Here is a 19,824-nt window from a genome sequence, read left to right on the forward strand (position 1 = left end):
AAATCTTATATATTGAAACAGTGGAAGTATCATTTCGGTATATTATATTATGGATTTTATTTCCAATAATTTACTCATTACACTATTAAAATTTATTTCAAACACTAGATTTTCATGAAGTATATAAAAATTAAAATCTTGATTAAATAACACAAAACTTTAGAATATCACATATATGATGTATGAATATCATTCATGTTCAATAACACCAAATTTTAATGCTCTGTTTTTTTTTCCTTTTCTTTGGACAAAATTTTAATGCATAATTTAAAATCAAAGGTTGAATAGTACTAGGCGGTAATTAAACTAATGTTAAAATCCAAGATCTTTGAGGGGTTGTCTAAAGAATTAAACTTGGCGATGCTAAATGTGGACAGCCCCAAATTGCAGCAAGAGCATAATAGGTTTGGGTTTTAGAGTGTTCTCATTTTAACATTTCATTTTCATGTATATAAATGAAAACGTGAAGATAAATGTAATCAGGAGTAACTTGTTGTTGTCTTCATTGTTGACTTTATTTATGATCAATTGATTTGAAGATTTGATTTTTTTGGTCAAGTCAATAAAAATTAACCATATAATTTGAAAGTCAACTAAAATTAGCTATTTAATCTACTACAAGCAAAGTTCATGTTTTTCTTTCAATACTTTTGATAAATTCAGAATTTTTATGACATTTTTTCCATAAAACAATAATAATAAATTACAATTATGCAATCAAAGAAATCAAAATCTCATAATTCCAAATTTGTCATTTTCTCTCATTCTCTTTTCCAAGGATTCCATCTACTCTACTGCCACTGGTTTTAATTTCTCTGGGGAAAAGAGGAGCATCCTCCTTCATAACCGGGATGGACTGGAATCACTTATATCAATCTGTAAGTTCTAAGACCAGTCGCTTAGGTTAGAATTTGTGAATTTTGCTTATTCTGAGTTTCTATTTTCTTTTTTGTTTGTAATTAGGCAATGCCCTCATCTTGAGAGACAATGTAATTCTTGAGAACGACTTTAACAAAGAATCAGAATTGCTATTGTTTGTTAGAGACAAATTAGAAGAACAATGCCCTGAGACAATGAAAGAGAGAGCTTCCCTGATATAGTTTCGAGAATTCAGGAGCTTGAAAAGTATCATCCAAAACCCATATGGAATTGTATTGAATCATTCCGAGAGAACACCTGCCCTTCAATTTTCAATGTGCTACAGATCCCCTTGTTCCACGGATGGCTCATTACGGATATGGTACTATTGACTACTTACTAAAGTTTGATTTTTTTTTTGGTTTGTGGTTTGAGTTTGTTTTGTAGTTTTAAACTCATTCACGTTTTTCTATGATATCAGAACGTAGAGTCCAAATGCTATGAAAATATAGGCTGCAAATGGATGCACAAAATTGAAAAAATGGGTTGAACAAAATTAGGTTGAATAATATTCAACTCATTCATCTCCAAAATAGTGGTTTAACAAGTTGAAGATTTTTGCTGTAGGATTAGTTTATTTTTTCAACTTATTGAGTTGAACGGGCTGAATAATTTTTTCCAACCTCTTCAACCTTTATAACGCAAATGGTGAAAGTTGCTTGAATAATTTTTTTCAACATGTTTAATCTCTTCAACCTTGCAACCATTTGCACCCAATATTCCCGGTTCTTCTGATCTGGAAAGGACTATGCTCAATAAGAATGGGGATGTCACAGACTATGGTCTATCTTCTTTGAAAGAAAAGATTCAGTAATCCCTAGAGCTACTCTCTCAAACAAGAGATCACTGCAGTAATTAGGGGTCGAATCCACAGAGACTCAAGATCAAACACAATGGATTATAGAGTTTTGTAATTAGCTAAACAAGTTAATTTAATTAATGAAAAAGCAATGCAAATATTTAAATGAAAGTGTTGTGAGTTCAGAAAATCAAAGGAGTTAAGCCTAGGGAATTTCTCAGGAAATTATGAAATATTAAATCAATAAATTAATTAAGGTTCAAGCAATAAAGATCAAATCTAGAACTCTAAACTTTTGGTAAAATAATCAGTTCTCACTGCAATTATAATCTAAATTTAAAACCAGAAAATCCAAATCCCTTTGTAAAATTCTAAGTTAAAAAACAGCTTTAAGAACAGGTTTACATAAGTTCACAAAATTATTAATTCAAATCTCTTTGTAAGAAATAATTTTGTTCATCAATGGTTTAATCAGGAAAACAATTATATTCTCATATCAATTTATTTCCCTAAGATAACAATTTTAGGTGATCAATCAATTTATTGTGAAGAACAACCAAGGATGAAGATCATAAAAGATTAAGAACCCTAAAAATCACAGATCTAATAAATCATAAAAACCCTATAAAAAACCCTAAACCTAACAAGCAAATTACTCAGACATGTTTAATGAAGAACAAATCTTATTTCTGAATAACATGCAATAGATATTAAAAAGTAAAAGAGGGAGTTCAAGAATCTTCTCTCTACAAAGAATTCAGATCTATCTCTCCCAAAAGCTCTCAATATTTTTTCTCTCAAAAACTGCTAGAAGATAACTTAAGGGTTTCTAAAACTCAAAAACAATATATATACATCCTAAAACACGTCCAGGGGCTTATGTTGCAATTGTAGAAGACTTTGGGCAAAATTGTAAAACTTCCAATTTTTTGTTCTCTCGTCGGGTAAACAGGAGCGTCGATCGACGCCCTTTTAAGTGGTGTTGATCGATGCTAGGACTCTTATCCGACTCCAACTTGATTTCCTTCGCTAAAATACTCCAAAATGATCCAAATTGTTCCATATTGCTCCATCTATGCCAAAATCCTAGATAACCTGTAAAGACTCAAAAACAACCTAGAAACAAATCAAAAGTCTCAAAAAGCACACTTATATCATGGTTAAAAACCGTAAAAACCATGATATATCAACTCCCCCAGACTTAGCCTTTGCTTGCCCTCAAGCAAAACATAAACTTAGACCTGTGAAAGAGGTTTGAAAACATAGAATTCACTCAACTGCTGGTAACTGATCTTCGCACTCTTCATCGCCTTGACTCTCAAGAACTTACTTCATATACTTTGTCAATTGAAAAGCATCAACATTCCTTACTCAAATCCCACAATCCTCTGGAATCTCTAGTCTCACCATTGCCATCTCATTACATAAATTAAAGCAAGTATAGGTGAGTTCTTACCTTGGTGTATTCAAACATTGGCATATGGACTCTCTTCAGGCCAAGACATTCTTCTTACATCTCTTTTCTCTCCCTTTTCTCACTTCCAATTTTTTTCTTTTCTTATTTTTTCTCTAATCAAAGGTGTAAGCGAATACCAGGGTCATCGGTAATTTACCTACCCCTCGCTTCCAAGCTTTGTGTGATTATTTGACTCAAGAGTAGAATAATGAGGTCACTGGTAATTTACCTACCTCTCTAGACTGATCAAAATCATCTCATCTTTTATTCTCTCTTCTTTTTTTCTGATTTTTTTTTAAGCACTGAAGGGAAGAGAGAGGGGAGACATACTTTGAAAAAGTGCACTGTCTTGTATGGCCCGAAGAAGAAGTCTAGTCCACTGATGTCCAACTCCAAAGTAAGAGATTAAGTCTGGTTAAAATCCTGATAAAACTTGAGACAGCGTTGGTTGAACTAGATATCCTTTGAATAAGGGCTTTCAGGATTGTTGATGCAGCTCATAGTCTTTCCATACTTCAGTTCTGAGGTCAAGCTTAGTCAAGAATCATTAGAGTGTTAGCCAAAGTACAAGAACCATTAGTTAGAGATCATAATTCAACAGAAATTTTTGAAAATTTTGACTCAATAAAAACAAAAATACGGTTTTGACACAAGACACAGAAACCAAGTTAGTAGTTAGTACTAACCTCCCCCAGACTTAAACAACACTGTCCCCAGTGTTATCAAGCAAGGGAAAAGTCAAGAAACAAAAATGTGTTGAAAAGTTGAATGAAAAATTGAACAGATTCTCGGGTTACCCATTGGCGCCGACCGATGCCATTCAAGGCAGCATCGATCGATACCCTTGGCGAGTGGTGAATTTTTGGCCGAATCTCCTTGTTAGTTGCAGTTAGTTGTGTGTGTTGTTGGATCAATCCTTTGATGTTAATTCTGTTAAGAAGCACTCAAACACAAACACAGGTTAAAAGCAACATGATAGAGAGATAGTTCATAAGTTCAAACAACTTTCAAACACAAAATGACTCAAAGCAAGAATAAAAATGACTCAAACCTAAAAAGGGAAAAAGATAAAGAAAAACCATGATCAGAAGCTAAAACTCAGCAGAAACATCATCATCATCCTCATCATCATCATCAACATCATCATCGGAGACAGGATCAGCAGATGGTGAAGATAGCGAAGGTGACCTGCGCTTAGTACGCCTGGTAGGACGAATTCAGCCACACTGAGAAAGTCGAGCCATGCCATTCCAGATGGCACGCAAAGCAGAAACCACATAAGTCTGATGAGCTCCCTGGTCCATAGTGGCGGGATCCTGCGGTGGCTCTGGAAACTTAAGTGTCGCGGTCCCAGACGAAGAACCAAACTCAAAACCCCCAGCAGGGTTAGGAGCAGCTGCAGCAGCAGAAGTAGTCCGCGGAGTGCGATGGCGACGGGAAGGAGCAAAAGCAACGTAGTCATCTGCAGAAGGGAGAAAACGTAACTGCTCAGGATCACTACCAAAGGTAGTAAGATCAGGTCGTGGAAGGCGAACAAAGTGCTCTCCTGTGTCATCAACAAACCTCCACAACAAACCCGGTTTCAGCCAGTGTGCACTCCTCAAATACTGCTCATCCATAAGATGTCTCCTAGTGACAACACTATAACCATCAGTAGGAATTCTCTTGAACTGAAGAATAGCAGTAATAAGGCTCCCCACAGCCTATTTCTTAGCTCCAGTACCCAGAAATGGCTTGGTCTGCAGATCAACCAAGTAGTGTGCAAAAACAGCTCCAAAGTTGAGGAGCATAGGGTCACGACGCTCAGCAATAGACATAGAAGGAAGCATGTTGCAAACACCACAACTCAAAAAGTAAAGCTCTGCAGCTCTCATCTTGTTAGGCTCCTTCTTACACTGAAAAGTGGTAGCAACAGCTCTAAGGACATATCTGAGTACAGGATGGCGGACATCTGATTGAAGCATCTTCTTGGAATTATACACACCAAGTCCTATGTAAGACCACAAAGGAGAGAGATCCTCATAATGCTTGGGCAAAGCAACTTTCCGATAATATCGAGTCCAACGAAATACATCACAAATATGAGCAAAAGTGATACTATAAGGCATTCTGTTAATGAAGAAATGCAATTCACCGTCTCTTGCCATTGGTGCCTGCTCATTCTGATAAGTGATCCCAACAGATGCCATGAATTGTCGCACTGAGTCCGGATACAAATCATACTGCCTAGTACAGATGGTTCCTAAACTCATCTTATCAAGCAAAGCCAAGACCTCATCATGAATTTCCAACCTATGAAGAATAACAAGATCAACAAACCTTTTAGGCTCAATCTCAACTCCCAGCCATGCATTGTAGAGCATTATCTCATAATCTCCCTAAACACCCACTAGCCTATTGATGAATTCAGGTTTGCTAAGCTCAGGAAGCTTGTTCTTGGGCCATTCTCTCTCAGTTGGAATTGGTTGATGATCTTCTTTTGGCCATGGAACCGAGATTGGATGGGAGATGGAAGAAAGAGATCAGGGAGAGTCGTGGAAGCTCTCGTCAGAGGTCGTGGAGGCGGAGGAGCAGTCGCCCGAGCTGGCGGAGGCGGACGGCGAGTGGAGCGAGAAGATGAAGCTTCGCGGTCGTCGGTTCGCGGCTTTTTGTTGGGGGCCATCACTCCGAAACCCAAAATTGACACCGGATCCAGGTAGAGGAGAGAAAATCGAGTGCATTAGAGCTTTGAATCACTCAAAACAGAGCTGGGTCGAGAGAGTTATGAGCAATCTAGGGTTAGCTTGTATTTTGTCGAATGGAGGAAGAAGAAGAAGACTCGCGATTTTAATCGTCTGTTCCTCGGGTTTAAGTGGTATCGACCGATGCCCATTTAAGTGGTATCGATCGATGCTTCTTCTATTCGGTCCGGCCCATTTTTGATCACAAGCCCAATAAGCTTGAAACACAGCAAAATCAAACCCAATGGCCCGTTTTCTCGTCTCTGGTCCATAATAGTGTCGACCGATGCCCATTTAAATGGTATCAGTCGATGCTAGCTCTGATCAATGATAATAGATACTTTTCCCATCAGTTTTTTTTTTTCCTCAAAAAATGAAAACTCAAAACCAAAATTAATATGTTAGTAATCCTAAAAGCAAAAATTCAAAAATAATTAAATCCTACCAGTGGGTTACCTCCCACTCAGCGCTTATTTTAAGTCATTAGCTTGACTTGGCAGCGGATTAGGCAGAGGGTGCATCATCCAAACGCACAATGTGTCCGTCTGGTATCTCAGCTTTTGCCCAATAGTGTTTCACCCTTTGGCCATTAACAGTAAATTTCTCTCCTTTGGAGTTCAACAGCACAATAGCTCCATATGGTCTAACCTCTTGAACAGTAAAAGGACCAGATCAGCAGGAACGCAGCTTTCCAGGAAACAGCTTCAAGCAGAGAGTTGTAAAGGAGCACCTGGTCATTTGGCTCAAATTGTCTGGAGATGATCTTCTTATCATGATAAGCCTTGGTTCTCTCCTTGTACAGCTTGGAATTCTCAAATGCATGAAATCTCAGCTCATCCAACTCATTCAACTGCACTAACCTTCTCTCTGAAGCTGTCTTGGCATCAAAATTCATCAACTTAATTGCCTAGGCTGCCTTGTGCTCTAACTCCACTGGTAGATGACATGTTTTTCCATAAAGCAGATGGAAAGGTGTGGTGCCAGGTGGTGTCTTATATGCAGTTCTATAAGTCCAAAGTGCATCATCAAGCTTCATAGCCCAATCTTTCCTTGTAACACCCACTGTTTTCTCTAGAATCTCCTTAATCTGCCTGTTGGAAACTTCAACTTGTCCACTGGTCTGAGGATGATATGGACTAGCTACTCTATGTTGAACACCATACTTTTTCAGCAGCTTCTCAAACACTTTATTGATAAAGTGCTTACCTCCATCACTGATGACAATTCTAGGAACTCCAAACCGCGGGAAGATAATTGTCTTAAACAGCTTAAGAACCACAGCAGAATCATTCGTTGGACTTGCAATTGCTTCAACCCACTTGGAGACATAGTCAACAGCCACTAAGATGTATTGATTCTTGTAAGAAGAAGGGAAAGGTCCCATAAAGTCAATGCCCCAGCAATCAAAAACTTCAACCTCAAGGATAAAGTTTTGTGGCATCTCATGCCTCTTACTAATCTGACCTTTCCGCTGACAAGCATCACATCTAGAGACAAACTCATTAGCATCCTTGACCATTGTTGGCCACCAAAACCCAGCTTGTAGAACCTTAGACACTGTCTTGAAGGTAGCAAACTGTCCAGCATAATCTGATCAATGGCAATGAAATAGAACATCAGGAACCTCTGTCTCAGCTAGACATCTTCTGTAAACACCATCACTGCAATGCTTATACAAATAAGGCTCATCCCAATAGTATCTCCTTAGCTCTCTTAAGAACCTCTTCTTATTATAGCCTGTGAATTTGTCTGGTTCTACTTCTGCAGCAAGATAATTGGCAATATCAGCATACCAAGGTTGATTGGAGCTAGCCACAACAGCTAAATCCCCATCATTCGACCAATTTGTTTCGGGAAACAAAGGGTGTCGATCGATGCTAGGTTGGTGTCGATCGACACCATATGCATCTGAAACCATATTCTTCAAGTCATCAGTCCGAAACCCAGTATCAACGAAATAAACATGCTCTTCAGGTAGACAATCACGAATTGGAACATCATCATCAATCCTAATCCTTGACAAATGATCAGCAACACCATTCTCTATCCCCTTCTTATCCCTCACTTCAATGTCAAACTCTTGTAGAAGAAGAATCCATCTCAAAAGTCTAGGCTTACATCCTTCTTCTGCATCAAGTACCTTAATGCAGCATGATCAGTATGAACAATGACTTTTGAACCAACCAGATAAGATCTAAACTTCTCAAAAGCAAACACCACAGCCAACAACTCATTCTCTGTTGTTGCATAATTTCTTTGTGCCTCATTAAGTGTCCTGCTTGCATAGTAGATTGCATGAAGCTTCTTATCTATTATTTGTCCCAGCACTGCCCACTGCAAAGTCACTAGCATCACACATTATGGAAGATCCCAATCTGGTGGCTGAACAATAGGTGCACGCACAAGCTCCTTCTTAATCCTCTCAAAGGCTATGCGACATTCATCAGTGAATTCAAACTTGACATCTTTGCACAACAAAGCAGAAAGTGGTCTTGCTATCTTGCTGAAATCTTTGATAAAACGCCTATAGAATCCTGCATGTCCAAGAAAACTCCTCACTGCCTTCACATTCTCTAGTAGTTGAAGACTTGTCATCACCTCTATCTTAGTGCGGTCAACTTCTATTCCAGCTTCTGAAACCCTGTGGCCAAGCACTATGCCATCTCTAACCATAAAATGACATTTTTCCAGTTAAGTACCAAATGCTTCTCTTCACATCGAGCTAGCACCTTGCAGAGGTTGTCCAAACAGCTTTTGAACGAAGATCCATAAACTGAAAAATCATCCATGAACACCTCCATTAATCTTCAATCATATCAGTGAAGATAGACATCATGCATCTCTGAAATGTTGCAGGAGCATTACAGAGTCCAAAGGGCATTCTGCGGTAAGCGAAGGTACCATTGGGACAAGTGAAGGTGGTCTTCTCTTGGTCATCAGGATGAATAGGAATCTGGAAAAAGCCTTAGTAACCATCCAAAAAAGCAGTAGTATGGATGATTAGCTAACCTCTCCAACATCTGGTCAATGAAAGGAAGTGGGAAGTGATCTTTCCTTGTTGCAGCATTCAGCTTCCTGTAGTCTATGCACATCCGATGACCAGTAATTGTCCTAGTAGGGATCAGCTCATTCTTGTCATTCTTCACCATTGTGACTCTACCCTTCTTAGGAACAACATGTACCGGACTAACCCAATTGCTGTCAGATATTGGATAGATGATCCAGCATTCAGCAGCTTCATGATCTCCTTCTTGACAATATCTTGCAGATTCGGATTCAGCCTCCTCTGATGCTCAATGGATGTCTTAGCTCCCTCCTCAAGATGAATCCTATGCATACACAAGTCTAGAGAGATTCCTGCAATATCATCAAGAGAATAGCCAAGAGCCTTGCGAAACTTGCGCAGTTTGCTTAGCAATAAAGTGAGCTCTGCATCGTTCAAGGAAGCACTAACAATAACAGGATAAGAAGAGTTCTCACCTAGAAATGCATACCTTAAACCTGCAGGAAGTGGCTTGAGGTCAAGCTTTGGAGCTTTTTCAAGACTCCAATCAGAAAGCTTTGCAGCTTGTGAAGAAGTACAAACCAATTCCTCTTGTGCAACCAGCTTCTTCACTTGTTCATTAACATCAAGCAGTTTGACATACCCAGCAGCAATGTCATCTAGATGCTCAGCTTCTTCAGCAGAAGCAACCAATGCTCTCTCTAATAGATCCTCAGGATGCAGCTCCTGGAATATCTCTTCAGCCAGATTAGGCAATGTGTCTACATAGAATGTCTGGCCATCAATGGTTGGCCTCTTAACCAGCTTCTCTATGTCAAAGCGCATTTGTAAATCACCAATGTTGAGACCAATCTGACCCTTCTTCACATCAATTATAGCTCCAACAGTGGCTAAGAATGATCTTCCCAGAATAAGAGGGTCCTTGGGTTCCTCCTCATAATTTAATACCACAAAATCAGTAGGTATCAAGCATTCACCAATCTTAATTGGAACATCTTCAAGAACACCATCTGGAATACGAACAGACCAGTCAGCAAGGATGAGAGTGAGCTTAGTAGGCTGGAAGTCTGTCATTCCCAGGCTGAGTGCTACTGATCTTGGCATTAGGTTGACACTAGAACCAAGATCACACAAAGATCTAGCAAATCTGTCAGTGAATATAGTGCAATCAAGAACAAAGCTCCCTGGATCAGGAAGTTTTTCTGGGATCTTGTTCTGAATGATGGCACTGACTTGGGCTGATATCATCATAACTCCTTGCTCAACATTAAAATCCTTGGTTACCATCCTCTTGACATATCTCCTAAGCATTGGAGAAGTCTTAACAGCATCAACCAAAGGCAACTCAATAATAAGCTTATCCATCATGGCTTTGCACTTAGCATCATCTAGCTCTTGTTTAGACTTCCTTGGATTCTTGGGGAATGGAACCTTAGGTGTGTAGACTCTTTCTACAACTGGAGTGGAAGATTTTGCGAGTTTAGGTTCGGTCCGTGAAGGGTGTCGATCGATGCCACCTTGTTGGTGTTGATCGATGCCTTGTTCTGGGATTTTGTCCGAAACTTCGGATGGTGTGGGCGCCGACCGATGCCCATGTGTGTCAGTCGATACTGGCTCAGCAGAAACATCCTCTTCGTCTTCTACATCAATCAACTCCTGTAGATCATCAGTTTGATTCTTCTGGGGTATAGGATGGAGTTGTTTGCCACTTCTCAAAGTCACTGCATTGCAAGAATATTATAGGATTTGATTCAGTTCTTGAAGGAAGATAACCTTCTTGCCTTTTTACAGACCCAGCAGTCTGCGCAACCTGACTTTCCAGCTTCTTGACATGAATGTTCAAAGCTTCAAACTTCCCATTAAGATCAGTGTAGACATTATCCAGCTTCCCATTGAAAGTCACTGTCATTTGCTCTTGACCTTGCAAAAGCTGTTCAAGCATAGCTTCCATCTTACTAGTTTCAATTGACTTAGGAGGTGGAGACTGATATGAATTGTTGCCATAAGTCCTTGTGTATCCACTGTTTTGTTATTGCTTCTGATATTCAGGTTTGGGTGTGAAACCAGAAGAATTGCCCTGAAAGTTACTGCGCTGGCTGTTTCCACTGTAAGGCCTACTACCTTGCTGATTTCCAAACCGTTGTCCCTGATTCCCATAGACATAGTTCACCTCCTCTTCCTCATGATCTCCTTGTTCAGGTTCTGGTTCATATGTCTCAACTTCAGCAGCAAAGTGAACAGATTTCTTACCCAAAAGGAGATTATGCACTGAATCCAGCTTAGCATTAACAGAAGCTAACTGGTTTGAATCATATCCTCCATGTAATCTTTTCCTTTCAGCATTTGCTCTCTTAGTACTATTGCTAGCAGCTAAGTTCTCAATCAAACATTCAGCATCTTCTGGAAGTCTTGTCTTGAAATTCCCATGACTTGCAGCATCTAAAGCCAACTGATACTCCCAGTCACACCTTCTGAAGAAGATACTTAGCAATTGAACCTTTGAGAAACCATGGTGTGACAGTCTCTTTGGTAAGCCTTGAATCTCACCCAAGCTGCTTTGAAAGCTTCATCTGGTCTTTGCTTGAAAGAAGACAGCTTGATTCTCAACTCATCTGACATTGCATCATCATAGAAGTAGTTGAGGAAGGCCACCTTGACATCACGCCAACTTGTCAATGATCCAGCTGGCAGCTGTTTCAACCACTGAGATGCTTCTCCTGCAAGTGAGTAAGGGAAGAGTTTGCAGATGATGTAGTCCTCAGTCACCCCATTAGCCTTGATGCTAGTCACCAGATCCTCAAAATGCTCAATGTGGTCCAAAGCTTCTCATTGGGCAAAGCAGAGAAAGGTCTCTGCCCAACTAGTTGAAAGTACGCAGGTTTCAACTCAAAATCGTTCCTCTGGAATGGAGGAGGAACAATAGCGGACCGGTTCTCATACACCAGATCAGCCTGGTTGGTGGTCAGCAATGGTCTGGATCAGGTCTTGGTTTTGCTCCTATCGTCGAACAGGGTTGTGGACGTGGTTGGCAGCTCCACGTCCGTCTGCAGGAAGGGGGGTGTCGATCGATACCACCTGGTTGGTGTCGATCGACACCAAGATTCGGATCATCAATGACACCAGCTTGCTGGTTCACGACAGCCTGCTCGTTGACAACAGGTTCGGCAATCACATTGCCTTCAGCATCAATCTTTTGTCCTAGCTCATTGCGCAAGTGGCTCTCTTGATCGCTCAGAACACCTGCCTCATCACGCATCAGAATGATCGGATTAACCATCTTCAGAGATTTGGCTGGTTTTCTGTTCTCACGCTCAAGTTTTCCCAACTCTTGGTTTGAAAGATTCACAGTAGGACCAGACTTGTTGCTCCTTGTGTGAGGTCTAGGAGGCATGCACCTCAAACACCAAAGAGAAGAAAAAACAAAAACGTGTAAGTAGAAAATAAAAAGAAAAATTTAGACGAAATTAAAAACTCAAATCTAATGGTAGATCAGAGAGTCCCCGGCAACGGCGCCAAAATTTGATAAGCTCAAATTAATCCCTAGAGCTACTCTCTCAAACAAGAGATCATTGCAGTACTTAGGGGTCGAATCCACAGAGACTCAAGATCAAACACAATGGATTATAGAGTTTTGTAATTACGCTAAACAAGTTAATTTAATTAATGAAAAAGCAATGCAAATATTTAAATGAAAGTGTTGTGAGTTCAGAAAATCAAAGGAGTTAAGCCTAGGGAATTTCTCAAGAAATTATGAAATATTAAATCAATAAATTAATTAAGTTTCAAGCAATAAAGATCAGATCTAGAACTCTAAACTTTTGGTAAAATAATCAGTTCTCACTGCAATTATAATCTAAATTTAAAACCAGAAAATCCAAATCTCTTTGTAAAATTCTAAGTTAAAAATCAGCTTTAAGAACAGGTTTAGATAAGTTCACAAAGCTATTAATTCAAATCTCTTTGTAAGAAATAATTTTGTTCATCAATGGTTTAATCAAGAAAACAATTATATTCTCATATCAATTTATTTCCTTAAGATAACAATTCTAGGTGATCAATCAAGAATTATTGTGAAGAACAACCAAGGATGAAGATCATAAAAGATTAAGAACCCTAAAAATCACAGATCTAATAAATCATAAAAACCCTATGAAAAACCTTAAACCTAACAAGCAAATTACTCAGACATGTTTAATGAAGAACAAATCTTATTTCTGAATAACATGCAATAGATATTAAAAGTAGAAGAGGGAGTTCAAGAATCTTCTCTCTACAAAGAATTCAGATCTATCTCTCCGAATAGCTCTCAATAATCTTTCTCTCAAAAACTGCTAGAAGATAACTTAAGGGTTTCTGAAACTCAAAAACAATATATATATATATACATCCTAAAACACGTCCAGGGGCTTATGTTGCAATTGTAGAAGACTTTGGGCAAAATTGTAAAACTTCCAATTTCTTGTTCTCTCGTCGGGTAAACAGGAGCGTCGATCGATGCCCTTTTAAGTGGTGTTGATCGACGCTAGGACTCTGATCCGACTCCAACTTGATTTCCTTCGGTAAAATGCTCCAAAATGATCCAAATTGTTCCATTTTGCTCCATCCGTGCCAAAATCCTAGATAACATATAAAGACTCAAAAACAACCTAGAAACAAATCAAAAGACTCAAAAAGCACACTTATATCATGGTTAAAAACCGTAAAAACCATGATATATCACAAACCGCGGGAGAAACCCCTGCAAAGTAAGCTGTAGTTTTCTCCGTACTGATCTTCAGACCGGAACATTTGGCAAAAGTTTCAAACACCTGAACAATGCCTTCAATAGAACGAACTGAACCATCGGAGAACACCAGTAAATCATCAGCAAAACTAAGGTGAGTTAACACTACAAGAAAACACGCGTTTTGCGAGGAACTGTTGCGACGGACAACAGCTCTCGCAAATTTGCGGTGGATTTGCGAGGAAAATACGAGAAACAAAAAATCCCTAGCAATGCCCTCGCAAAATTGCGAGGAAGCCAATCGTCGCAAATTCGCTGCTCATTTGGGAGGCATTTACGACAAATTCACAGGGAAAGTCACCTTCCTCGCAAATCAATCGCAAAATTGCGACGCATTTGCGAAAACATTATCCATAGCAAAATTGCTATGGACATGCGAGTGATTTACGAAAGCCATAGCAAATCCATTGCAAAATTAAGAATTTTTTTATATATATAAATATTACAAAACTTAATATAATTATTCTGAAATATATTTCAATGTGTTCATAAGGTGAATTATTCTGAAATAAATTATTCTGATGGTTTTTATAATTAAGATATTCAAGATTTGCGACAAGCTTGCGATGGATTTGCTATATATAAAGCAAATTAGTCGCAAATCCATTGCAAATTACTCAAATCATAGCAATTCCCTCGCAAATGACAACTTTAAACCCTAACCCCTAAACCCTAAAGACTAATTACAATACTATTAATGATTAAAAAGATGAATTCAAGACTTATAATCAAAGATAGGGCAGTGCAACACAAAATTGTTAGAGAATTGGACAATGTTGGAATATTTGTCAAATATTTGTCAAATATTTGTCTCAATGTAATGAACATATGTATGATATAGTGTAGAAGATAGTTAATGATTAGAGGAAGATGCAAAATTAGACAATTTTGGAAATTTTTATGATAGAAAAGAGTATGATGAGGCCATTGGACCTTATAATATACTTGAAAGTTTATTTGACTAATTATTTTAAATTATTTTGATAGTTTTTATAAATTAGTTATTCAGGTTTTGCGACAAATTTGCGACTGATTTGCTAGCTTCTTAGCAAACTAGTCGCAAATCCATCGTAAAACACTCAGATCATAGCAATTTCCTCGCAATTGTACAACTTTAAACCCTTGAACCTAAACCGTAAAGACTAATTTCATTACTATTAATGATTAAAAAGATGAATCCAGGATTTATAATCAAAGATAGGGCACAAAAAACAATTTCTAAACCTAAACCCTAAATACTTTGCGAGGGATTTGCTACGGTCCCTCGCAATTCGCTCGCAAATACTCTTATTTTGAATTCTTATTTATGAGCCAAAGTTTCACACATTGGTGGGAAACTAAATTTTTAGTAAATTTAAATTGGTTATTTTTAGTAAATGTAAAATTTTAATAAATTTATCGCAAATCCATCACAAAATACTCAAAACATAGCAAATCCCTCGCAAACATAGCTATGCTCTCTCGCAATTCTCTCGCAATGTCTGGAAATATTAATTACATATTTTTATATGCTTGCTAGGGATTTGCGAGGGGCCATAGCTAATCCATAGCAATATTTGCGAGAGATTTGCGACGCTGTATTTTTCTATATAACTTGAAAACCTAGTTTGAGCTTCGCTCAAACCTCGACTAATCCGCAGCCAAAAGAAAAACCCTAGTTCCCTAATCCGATTTCTTCTCCAATTTCTTCTCTCTTCTCCGATTTCTTCTCTCTTCTCCGATCTCTTCTGTCTTTTCCGCTGAGTCTCCTCCTCTTCTCTCAGTCCCGGTTAACCCTTCTCGAACCCTACTCCTCCTCTTCTCTCTTGTCCTCTGCAACTCTTGTCCGGTTAATCTCCAACTCGATCTCTTCTTTCTTTGCCGGTAAGTCTCCTCATCTCCCCTTCTAAATTAGGGTTTCAAAATTGGGGATTCAATTTGGGGTTTAGGGTTATTTTTCGATTAGGTTTTTAATTCGATTTTAGGGTTTCAAATTGGGGATTCAATTTGGGGTTTAGGGTTATGATTCGATTAGGTTTTTAATTCGATTTTAGGGTATCAAAATTGGGGATTCAATTTAGGGTTTAGGGTTATGATTCAATTTGGGGTTTTTAATTCGATCTTAGGTTTTCGAAATTGGGGATTCAATTTTTGTGTTTCTAATCAGTTTTTTTTTTTCTGCTTTTAGATGTCTTCTCGAGACCAAAACATTTCTGTAAACCAAAACGTTTACAGAAACTTCATTGCTTCTCAAGGGTTAAGTCCTCCAGTTTCTTCTCGAAGGACACATTCAGCTTCTGCTCCTTCCCAAAGGTTACCTTCTCCCGCTTCTTCCCAAGGTACATCACCGGCGATGCATGCTGATAATCCTCATGGAAGCTCTCCGGCGATGCATGATGAGAATCCTCCTCAGCAATCAACTTCGCGTATGAACAGTATTTCTGTGTCCCAAACTTTTTTCACTTTGGAACAGTTACTTGCAAGTCCCGGGCGTGCTGGCTTACCAAAACTAGATCCTAAACTAGATCAAAAAAATTGACATATGTCAACATCTAATCAATATATCACAATCTTGTTAATAAGTAACTTTGACATCAAGCTTTAGATAATAAGTTTTGTTAGTTTTCCTTTTTGTTTTAGGGATATAAATGTTTTAAAATATAAACATGTAAAATTCTGTAAATATAATTAGATGTCTTACGTTTATATAAAAAAAAAATTGACATGTGTCAACATCTAATCAATATATTTGACACATCCAGCTTTATATGAGGTTCATCTGCAAGTATCTTTTCCATCATAGCAATCTGATCATCACTCATGATACCCCGTTTTTTTTTGCTAGCATGGTTTTCCGATGTCTCATGGTTTGTAATTGTCTCTTTGGTGTTCATGATTTGATTTTTTTTACTGTACTCAAGGTTTTGATTTGATATGGGATACCAACTAGTAGACATTTTTATATAATAAGACATATGCTCAATTTCCTTATAGTGATAGGTAAATATTTATAAAACTTTTTCTGTTTCTAGAAAGCGTGGCCAATATCACGTAGAATAGTAAAAATTAAATAATTGACATATTTTGTTTCTAGAAACGTGGCCAATATCATGTAGAATAATATTGAGAATTTGTTAAAAATACCCCTTTTGATATACCCCTTTTCAAAATACCCTCTTTTCTGGCCATTTTTATTTTTGCCCTCTTTTAATTTTTAATGACCATTTTACCCTTAGATGAAAATTATTTTATTCAATAAAAAGAAAAACAAAATTTTCCCGCCAAAAAATTTCCGACATATTTTCCCGCCAAAAAATTTTCGAAAAAATTTTCCCGCCAAAAATTTTTTTGAAAAAATTTCGACAAAAAAATTTTCCCGCCAAATTCTTTCCCGCCAAAAAAAAATTTACAAGGTTTTTAAAAGGTTTTATAAGGTTTCTACCTTTTACAAGATATTTTAAAGAGTTTTAAAAGGTTTTTTAAACAACTTGTAAACGCTTTTACAAGATTTTTAAAAGGTTTTTAAAAGGTTTTAAAAGGTTTTTAAAAGGTTCTCAAATAGTTTTTAAAAACATTTTTAAAAGGTTTTTAAACATCTTGTAAACGCTTTTACAATGTTTTTAAAAACCTTGTAAAAGTTTTTATAAGATTTTTAAAAGGGTTTTAAAAGGTTTTAAACACCTTGTAAATGCTTTTAAAAAGCTTTTAAAAGCGTTTACAAGGTGTTTAAAAACCTTTTAAAAGCATTTACAAGCTTTTAAAAAGCATTTACAAGTTTTTTAAAAGCATTTACAAGCTTTTTAAAAGCGTTTACAATGTGTTTAAAAACCTTTTAAAAACCTTGTAATCGCTTTTAAAAGTTTTTTAAAAGCGTTTACAATGTTTTTAAAAGGTATAAATTTTAATATTTTTGGCGGGAAAAATTTTCGATTTTGGCGGGAAAAATATTATTTTTCGGGAAAAATTTTCGATTTTTGGTGGGAAACTTTTTTGGCGGGAAAATATTTTCGATTTTGATGACTGTACATTCTTGCTGTCACTCAAAAAGGGTAATTTGGTCATTTTGTATATAAAGAGGGGTAGTTTTAAAAATGGTCAACATGAAGGGGTATTTTTAAAAAGGGGTATGGAAAAAGGGGTATTTTTGAGAATGCCCCAATAATATTAGTCTAAATATTGCAACTGCAACAAATAGAAACGTGCCTAATTCACGTAGAATAGTAAAATAGTAAAAAGTCAAATAATTAACATATTAATTTTTGACATGTGTCAACATCTTATCAATATATTTGACACGTGTCACGATCTCGTTAATCAGTAATTTTGACATTGAACTTTATATAATAAGATAATCTATATACAAATACTCGAAATACGAAGTAGAACGCAAGCAACCTATAATGAGGGAAGAAGAAGTAAACCCTAATTCGAGCTATGTCCCTTCTCATCTCCTGAAAGAGATATTTTTGAGACTTCCCTTAAAATCTCTTGTCAAATTCAAAACTGTTTCAAAACTGTGTCAAAAGAATGGAGATCGATACTGGAATCAAATAGGTTCGTTGAGATGCACCTGAGTTTCCAAAAATCTGACAAGAGCTGCCAAAAAATCCTGGCCGCTCACCACTGCTACTGCGGCGCACCCCTTCCAAATGTTATCCCCGGGGTACGTTTCAAAGGGGACGACGAAGAGGTTGTCCATTTGCACTGCGTGTCGACAAGACCGTCGATGAGTTGCGACGGTTTGGTTTGCATCCCTGTACCAGGTTGGGTCACTGTTTTGAATCCCTCGACTGGACAACTCCAGCGATTTCCTTCCGGCCCAGATCCCGTACCTTCCCTCTTGAACCGTCGCAACAGCTTTTCAATATATTTTTTTCAAGAGTCTAAATTTTGCATTGATGGTAACTAAAGAAACAAAACTATATTCAAAGTTTCAGGAGCATGTTCGAGTTTTTTTCCGGGTAATTGGGCGATGGGGTTCGGCAGAGTCAAAGGTACGGGGAGTTATAAAGTAGTGAGGATGTTCTTTAATCCTAACCATTACGAGATTCTTGATGTCAACATTGGTGAATGGCGGAAACTGAGTCCACCTCTTTACGAGGTGGACGCGGGACGAAGATCGGCTTGTGTGAATGGGTCAATCTACTGGTTACAAATTTGGCGGGGTTGTAAGTTACTTGCCTTGGATCTTCACACGTTAGAGTTCCATGATGTCCCACTTCCAGCGGGTATGAGATTCAAGATGGAAACTCAGATAGTGAACCTTGATGACCATCTAGCCATTGCCACAACAAGATTGAATAGTGATCCTGAATGGCAACTAGATATATGGACCATGGATGCAGGAGAAAGATGGAGCAAGACTTACTCCATTAGTCTAGCTTCTCTAGGTATTAACCCACTGGAGCCAAGGTGGTTCAGGCCGGTGATAGTTTCTAAAGATGGTAACGTTGTGATCTATGACGAAAGAAAAAGGCCTTGTTCAGATGTTATCAACGTACAGTACAATCCGTCAGATATTCTCATATAATTGTGTTATATCTCCTTATCTCGAAAATATTGTCCGACTTCAGAATGAACAAGTCAACCTAAGGCTTGCATGCACATTCGAGGTAAGTTTAAAGTTAACCTAGCGTTATTCTTGGTTGAATTGTAATTTTTTTAAAAGTTAATTACTATCATATGTTTTTATCTGTAGGATGGGATTGCTTTTATTGTTCATGTTGTATCATCATTCCAACCAAGAGTTTACAAGCTTTTTTGCAAGGGAAAAGGTTATACGAACTCTCAAATATTTAATTTAACCCCTAGAGATTTGGAACATTTACGACTGACTGCGGATGGTTTGTTATTTGATTGACCCTACAGGATTATGTAAATCGATATGGAGGCACAGAATGAATATACTAGTTGCATATTTTGTTGTCCGTTATCTGTATAGCTTCTGTTGCTTTTGTGCTTCAATGGTATTTTTTTCTATTGGTATCTATGTTTTATAATACATTGGCTTCTAACTCAATTCCTTATAATATTGGATTATGTCCATCATATATAGTCAATGTGAGATTCCTAATGTTATTACTTGTTTGACCTTTGCAGTTTCTAGTCATGATTTTACTAACCAATGTGTTGTCGTCCTCATCCTCACTCGTCATTTTTGGAGGT

General features: G+C 37.7%; 1 long non-coding RNA gene and 1 pseudogene across 2 annotated transcripts; both read left to right on the plus strand.

Annotated features, from left to right (window-relative positions):
* The first annotated feature begins 643 nt into the window (after positions 1-643).
* LOC147919950 (uncharacterized) lies at positions 644-16,163 on the plus strand. Of its 2 annotated transcripts, XR_015593966.1 has the most exons (3): positions 681-878; positions 964-1,240; positions 15,848-16,163. It is a non-coding gene; the product is annotated as an uncharacterized LOC147919950 (long non-coding RNA). The 2 variants fall into 2 exon arrangements; XR_015593965.1 differs by lacking the exon at positions 15,848-16,163 and having other exon boundaries at positions 644-878; positions 964-1,365.
* Positions 16,164-18,059: 1,896 nt separating this feature from the next.
* LOC147919951 (F-box/kelch-repeat protein At2g43270 pseudogene) lies at positions 18,060-19,189 on the plus strand (annotated as a pseudogene).
* The last annotated feature ends 635 nt before the right edge of the window (positions 19,190-19,824 follow it).

The sequence above is a fragment of the Camelina sativa genome, chromosome 20 (assembly GCF_030686135.1).
Source record: "Camelina sativa cultivar CO46 ecotype springtype chromosome 20, ASM3068613v1".
Classification (NCBI taxonomy): Eukaryota; Viridiplantae; Streptophyta; class Magnoliopsida; order Brassicales; family Brassicaceae; genus Camelina; species Camelina sativa.